At 34.8% G+C, this 7,100-nt stretch overlaps 1 non-coding gene across 1 annotated transcript; it reads left to right on the forward strand.

The window, feature by feature from the left end:
- Nucleotides 1–5,810: 5,810 nt before the first annotated feature.
- TRNAV-UAC lies at nt 5,811–5,882 on the forward strand. The gene has a single exon. It is a non-coding gene; the product is annotated as a tRNA-Val (tRNA).
- Nucleotides 5,883–7,100: the final 1,218 nt, after the last annotated feature.

Here is a 7,100-nt window from a genome sequence, read left to right on the forward strand (position 1 = left end):
GAGTTATATTTGCATGCTCATTCAAATTTGAGATTATCAAATTTTGACACTCAAAATTCTATTATTGAGATTATGTGGCAAACATGCAAGTTTGGTTAAACCATATATTTACGCTCAATATTCTACTAATTCAAACAAGGATTTTTTCATTATTTTAATTCAACAATTAATTTTAAATTAAATTAATATTAAATGATTAATTAAATAATTTAATTAATATTTAACATTAAATCATGTCAATTCAAATCAATTACGCACATGGATTATGAATCCCTATTCACAATTAAAATATTTAAATCTTACTTAAATATCTCCAATTCTCTCTTTTTATTTCATTCATAATAAAACAAAATGCGGTTAAATATATCGTATATATTTAGCGCATATTCCCTAATTTGAATTCGAACACTTCAAACTCACTCGTCACACTATTCTAAGGTTTAGTTCGATATGAGCTAGCTGGGGGATCTAATGGACCTACAGATCATGGGCTCTAACGATCCAAGATCAACCCGTTAAACTCATTAACCTTGTTAACCAATATTCGTTAACTACCAGGACTCTCCAGTATAGCCTAGTATCACTCCCCTCACTATAGATATATTTCTGTCCATTTGTTATAATCATGATTAGTAAGTCGATCCTTCACAGGTTGTTCGTAACTAGAGTTGTGTCAATTTACCGTTTTACTCCTGAAGTTACTTCTTGTTCCTTAAGTCCTACTGATCCTCTAATGAACAATTGGTTTGTGGTTCAACCACCAAACCGAATCCCTCTCGGGCCAATGAGAGGGTGGGGCCCCTTGTTCAAGACCTAGAGTCAATACTTAAGGGAACAACCTCTCTACTATCCCTAAAAGCGGGTAGGAGGGAATTCCATCTTGCACTCTATGTCACAGACTATTCACCTAGTCTTACCGCTGAAATGGGAGGCTTATTGAGTCGGCGAACTCGGGTCACTCTCACTCATGCATATCTAAGGACATTTTTGAATAAATAGAAGTTCATAGTTAGCTCAGGATTAAGATCGAGTTNTGGGGGATCTAATGGACCTACAGATCATGGGCTCTAACGATCCAAGATCAACCCGTTAAACTCATTAACCTTGTTAACCAATATTCGTTAACTACCAGGACTCTCCAGTATAGCCTAGTATCACTCCCCTCACTATAGATATATTTCTGTCCATTTGTTATAATCATGATTAGTAAGTCGATCCTTCACAGGTTGTTCGTAACTAGAGTTGTGTCAATTTACCGTTTTACTCCTGAAGTTACTTCTTGTTCCTTAAGTCCTACTGATCCTCTAATGAACAATTGGTTTGTGGTTCAACCACCAAACCGAATCCCTCTCGGGCCAATGAGAGGGTGGGGCCCCTTGTTCAAGACCTAGAGTCAATACTTAAGGGAACAACCTCTCTACTATCCCTAAAAGCGGGTAGGAGGGAATTCCATCTTGCACTCTATGTCACAGACTATTCACCTAGTCTTACCGCTGAAATGGGAGGCTTATTGAGTCGGCGAACTCGGGTCACTCTCACTCATGCATATCTAAGGACATTTTTGAATAAATAGAAGTTCATAGTTAGCTCAGGATTAAGATCGAGTTACCTAGAACATCGAATGAAAAAATCAGTCTCAACAGTAAACGACATTATAGAGTGAAAGTGATTTTCTTCATGGTCCGATCTTATGTCAATCCTGAGCTTATGTCAATCACTTTCAACTTGTCTTTCAAAAAATCAAATTGATATCTTCTAAAAGTTTTAGTGAAAACATCTGCCAATTGCTCGATACTCAACTTCTGCTGATGATTTGAACACATTGGTTTGTTTTTTAGACTTTTAAGAAATAATTGAATTTCACAAGAAGATGGAAAACCAAATATTTGTTGATGATCTGTACACATTGGTTTGCCTTGTAGACTTCCAATAAATAATCGAATTTGACTGGAAGATGCAAAACCAAGTATTTGGTGATGATTTGTACACATTAGTTTGCTTTTTAGTCTTCCAAGAAATAATTAGAAGATGCAAAACCGAGAAATAGACGGCAATGATTTACTCCATGATTGGTAATTATTCCCATTTAATTTGATCGGAACAAGTGAATATCGAGCCGGATCACTTCTTGGTTCATGCATAAATGATTTACTCTAGGATTAGTAATTTGTCCTATTTAATGAAGATTGGAACTAGTGAATACCCGATCACTTCTTGGTTCATGCATAAATGATATAATCCAAGATTGGTAATTTGTCTCATTTAATTTAATTGCAACAAGTGAATTTCATGGCTGATCAGAATGGTGAATGTAATAAGAATATGTTAAATCAACATCCAAAATTTTAAAATACGAACATCTTGAGCATGCCACCTTTGAGCTTTGGTGAGAAATTTGAAGATGCTTATAACGTAGTTTTGATGTTGGACGATCGAGAACAGTTCGACAACCACAGTTCTCGGTCTAGGAGAATGATTGAGAATATTTGTAGTCAATTCAAGATCCTGATTGAGTAGGAGGCTAACTGTTGATGACGAAGTCTAGATAGCTCAACACAAACATCTTGATAATGAATATGTTCTTGATTTTATTGTTGAAAGGAAAAAAATTGATGATTTGCGATGCTCAATCAGGGACAATCGCTATAGAGACAAGAACTTAAAACTTTTGAGATGTGGGCTTAAAAGAATGATATATCTTGTGGAAGGTGATCCCAATTAATTCGTCGTTCTCTGTTCCAATTTCTATCACTTTTCTTCTGTTCTATTCTTCCTCTTCTCCTGCTCTAATACCATGTTAAAAATGAGAAACTCAGATACCATGTTAAGAATAAGAAATCGTAGTGGGATCAAAAGTCCAATTTTCATTAATTTTTACAAGGTTTAAATAGGATACAAGCTACCAACTAAATCATAGAAATAAGAGAAAATATTCTATTAACCAACTTCTCAATAACATAAAATATATTGACAATGAACTCCTAAAAGTAAAGGAAAATCCTAAGTGATTACTGCTATATAAAATATATTTCATAATTAACTTTATATCATAAATAAAATTTCTTAATACAAGTTAATTAGAATAGTTTTGAAACCTAAACCAAGTTAGGGCTTAAGAAATATTTAAAGGGATTACCTCGAGTAATTCTTCTCAAAACTCAAGACTCATGTATGTTACTAAGTTTTGGAGAGCTTAAGAATACATGATACGATTTAAATTTCCAGAAATTACAAACCTTAGAATTTATATAATATTGAAGACGTGCAAACCAAGAAAAATGCTACCCAAGCTCTACAGCTACCAAGGTTAGAAGAACACAAGGTATCACTCAAGAATAAGGGACCAAGGTCCTTAAACCTAAACTCAAGAAACTCGTAAGACCTCTCACAGTATATCATGTTCATGATTCAGACTACACTGTTTTGAATGTATGAAATTTTGAGGGTAGGTATTCAAACTATGCCACTTGGAACATATGAAGTGCAATGATTGACTTGCTTGTAATGATTATATCAATCGACACAACTTCTCATACTGTGCATAAAATTGCGACTCTAAATATATAGTTGAGTGACCTATAATTAACGAATGAAAATTGATTAATTAAAGAGTTTAATTATTTAATTTTGTGTTCTGGATCTTATAATCTATAGGTTCATAAGGTCTCCTTGCTAGCTCTTATGCTCCATATAACACTTAAAAAGGCTCACTTTAGTTAAAAGAAAATTTTGAAGGGTTCCAATTAAAATTTAATATATTAGATATATTAAATATAAAGAAGGAAAATAAATATTTAATATATTAAATAAAAATAGAGAAAAATATATTTAATTTAAAGTGTTTATTTAATATATTACATATATTAAATATAAATAGACCAAAAAAAAAAAAAATGTGAGAGGGTTCACATTGATATTTAATATATTAAATATAAAAGCAAAAAATATATTGATTGTATCACACTTCCATTTTGGCTAAGAATCTTCAGATTATCCTTCGACCATAATTCTGCATCATTTTTCAGCATAAACAATGCACATGTCACATTTTGATCATCCAAATAGTTTATTAATAAGAAGATTGTCTCAACCGAGGATAGCCCCAATTGTGTCTTTGTTGGGTCTTTTGAGGCACCATAAAAGGCACAACGATCTATTGCTTGAAATCCTGCAAATAGCGCTTCTCGCATGGACTGCGTGCTGATGGTTTGTTGGGTGGTCACCACCTTTTGAATTATAGCCTAGAATGATTCCAACATCAGGGTCGTCATGGGGTCCATTCCAGCAACCGGTACTGTTAGGGATGGTGAGGTGGATTCCCTCTACTTCTACCCCGTCCTCTAATAGGGGGTCATCTTCTTTCCCTACACCATCTTCCACGTCCTTTAAGTGACATGATCTATAATCAACACGTAATTACTCATAAGTGTGGATCTCTCAGTACAAAAAACGTGTCATACACTATATCACGATACACATGACTTAGTAAACAATAGCACACTCAACAATAACATTCAATATCTTTTTTATTATCTTACGTATGACATACTTGATGGCGACGGAGCATCAGCGGTGGGACCATGGAATGTACTAAAACTACCTCATAAACTAGTATGCAGAATCTGTAACTTAGAGCTCCAATACCAACTGCAACGACCCTATTTTTCTACTGAAATAAAGTCGCTACGATGTGAATGATGTGACCTTTTTTTTGCACCAACATTCATTTAAATAATTCATAACACATGATGTCATGGACTTAAAACATTCCTAACAAAACCTTAAAACAAAACAACATGAAATTTATGTAAACCTTAAAACAAAACAACATGAAATTTATATAAAACAAAAAAGGATTCAAATGATGCCCTAATCTAACTTAAGAACTACAAAATAAATAACATGCAACTTATACTAACACAAGTTTCATGGTCTTCAATGTGACACTATCGTCATTTGTAAAGGGGTTCCTTACCTTTACCTGAAATATAAGAGTAACACATGGCTTAAGTATTTTAATAAATACTCAGTCAATGACCCCACTACTGGGGTTATGAAATGTAGTCACATGCAACATGGTGGGACCTATCATTTAAAATATCATTTCATTCTCTTAGGCGACTTTTTAATGTAATACTTCTCTACACATGGCCCACACGTGTGAACCTGGATCCACCAGATGGGCTCGCACGCCCTCTAGGCCTGCTGGTCGGGCTAGCACTCACTAATGAGCTGTTGTTGGACACCCAGAGGGAATTGCAGTCGTCGTAGCGACGAACATGATTGTCACAATCAGTATCATGGTGTACGTATCTGTACTCATCATAATGGGGAAGTATCTCGATGCATATGAACACACAATTATGGATCAAGTCCCCATACTTTCCATCATAGTATGATAAGTGGGAATTCAAATGTAAAAGTATAAATATATATATTTATATTAAAGTATATGCATAAACTTTAAAAAATGACTGCATAGTGTAGTGGATTAAGAAAGACGATTTTTTTGTGTCATTAAATTTCATTAAGTGTAATATTGATTAAATTGATAAAAATATTCCTAAATTTTTAAAAAATTCAAAAGATCTTATGGTATTTATTTTTTAAACCAAGTATTAACGGTTGCAACTAACTACTTATAAAAGTATTTTTTATTTTTATTTATTTATTTGAAAAGTTAAAGATATATTTAAAGATTTTTTTTTACGTGTGTAAAGATTATTGATGAAACTTTTGGAGGTTCTAAGGATATTTTTTAAAACATTAAAATTTTAATTATTAAGTATTTTTTTTACTATTAACATTTAGTTGTTGTGGTGTAGTGGTTATCACATTAGTCTTACACACTAAAGGTCCCAGTTCAATCCTGGGCAGCAACATTTTTTTTATGAGGGGTTATTACTTCCCTACACATGACCTACATTTGCGAGCGTGAGTCGCACCTCCATGGATCCATCAAAGTTGGCTAGTCAAACCCTCGAGTATCATGCAAGGTGTCACAATCATGTTTGTCCAAAATGTGTTTCCGCAGACAGCTCGCACCTCCATGGATCCATCAAAGTTGGCTAGTCAAACCCTCGAGTATCATGCAAGGTGTCACAATCATGTTTGTCCAAAATGTGTTGCCTATGGCCACATGGCGGATGGGATATGACTAGTTGTCACTTCTTCCTACCATGAATTACATGCTATTTAAACCGTGGTATTTCTTAATTGCTATAGTCATATAACATTGCTTTCTTAAATTATTCAAACCGTTTTGGTGGAGTCTTGTGGCAAAGGAAGCGAAGGTCATATTGGCAACAATGCATCTAGCCGATGATGCGAAGTTATGGTGGAGTCTAAGTACATGAACATTCAAGATGGCCGATGTACTGTGGACACTTGGGATAACTTGAAACAAGAACTTCGCTCTCAGTTCTTCCCATGGAATGTCGAGATAATTGCTAGAAGAAAATTAAGAGAGATGAGTCATACGGGTGGTATTCGAGATTACGTTAAGCAAGATCTTCAACTTTATCGAGGGACTAAAGTCGTTGGTGAAAAACAAGCTCTACAAACAAAGAGTTCAAACCCTCTCCAGAGTCTATGCTATTGCCAAATAATTGTTTGATCGGATGAGGCAGAATAGAGCATCCATAAATGATGAAAATGAGAATTTTCAACCAAACTCCCCAGAGGTGGGGAAAGTGATAGATCCGAAGACAGGGAGGAGGAATACAAATCCTCCCAACAAAAAGTTAGGACTCCATGGTGAAGACCTCACAGCCTGACTTGTGAGAGTCAAAACCATGACCCTTATTGCTTCATATGTAAGGGGGCTCATCAAGTATCCAAATGGGCACAGAAAGCAACATTATGCGCCTTCTAAGCAAAACTTGAAATTAATTCAGAAGATGAGTACGAGACGGTAGAAACAGAAATACTGTTAGCTAGGACTGTTGGACACCTCGCATGGGAGCATTAAAGTACTTGTCTTCTCTTCAGAAAATAGCAGAAGAAATAGAAGAGACAATGAAACATGGTCTCATGTATGGTGAGATTTGAGTAAATCATAAAGCATCCAGAAACACTATCGTCGACTCTAGAGCAACCCA

This window comes from Cucurbita pepo, unplaced genomic scaffold (assembly GCF_002806865.2).
Source record: "Cucurbita pepo subsp. pepo cultivar mu-cu-16 unplaced genomic scaffold, ASM280686v2 Cp4.1_scaffold000268, whole genome shotgun sequence".
NCBI lineage: Eukaryota > Viridiplantae > Streptophyta > Magnoliopsida > Cucurbitales > Cucurbitaceae > Cucurbita > Cucurbita pepo.